Here is a 1,126-nt window from a genome sequence, read left to right on the forward strand (position 1 = left end):
CTCCGTGCTCCGCTGGCTGGGACCCTCGGGGGACGCGGGTCGCCAAGGGGAAAGATAGCTTGGGGGACGTGAGTCGGAGCAGTACTTCCCGCGGAGATGAATGTTCCACCTTTTTATTTAGTTTTTTAGCTTGAGAAACTTTTAAGGACAAACTGGGGGACCTCTTCCTCTTTCCTCTAAGTCCAACTTTGACAATACCATCGTGGATCACGTGAGATTCCTATCAGGGTTATAGCTTATATTTCCTTCTATTGGACGTGCTACCCATGCATTTTTTTTAAAGTGAAAAAAAGTTAAGAAACAAAATATGAGCAAAGATGTAAACAAGCCTGACTGTCAAGCCTTCACACATTCTTGGAAAACACTGGAGAGTAAAGACCATTTCCAACTCGTGCTGAGGCCGATATCGCCCTGATACCAAAATCAACTAAAGACGTCGCAAGGAAACTATAAACCAGTATCTCTTAGGAATACAAAAATTCTCAGTGAAATGTAGCACACTGAATCCAATCATGTATAAAAAGTATTATATGCCATGATCAAGTGAGATATATCCCAGGAAAGCAGGATTCGTTTATAGAAATCAATTAATGTGATATACCAATAAAATTTTATGTCAATAAAATTAAGAACAAAACGTAAAATCATTTCAATAAGTTTTAAAAAAGCGTTTGATAAAATCCAACACTTTCATGATTAAAAACACATGACAAACTAGGAATAGAAAAGAATATTCTCAAATTGTGAAGTCTATCTATGAAAAACTAGTGTCATATCTAATGCTAAAAACAGTATTTTCTTATCTACAATTAGGAAGAAGACAAGGCTGTCTGGTTTCTTCACTTCTATTCAACTTTGTGCAGAGCAATTAGGCAAGAAACAGAAGTAGGGATACTGATTACAAAGAAAGTAAAACAATTTCTGTTTTCGAATGACCTGCTCTTATATTTAGAAAAGGTAAAGGAATCAACTAAAAAGTCTTTTTTTTTTTTGGAGCGGTTTTTTGCTATAGGGCACATGCACTCGCCAGAAAGAGAGATAGAGAGACAGAAAGCGAGAAATCACCCCCCAGGGGGGATGGCCATGCACAATCCCTTCTCCATTCTCCTCTCGGGATCTTGGGCAC

This window comes from Tupaia chinensis, unplaced genomic scaffold, assembly GCF_000334495.1.
Source record: "Tupaia chinensis unplaced genomic scaffold, TupChi_1.0 Scaffold000304_1, whole genome shotgun sequence".
Classification (NCBI taxonomy): domain Eukaryota; kingdom Metazoa; phylum Chordata; class Mammalia; order Scandentia; family Tupaiidae; genus Tupaia; species Tupaia belangeri.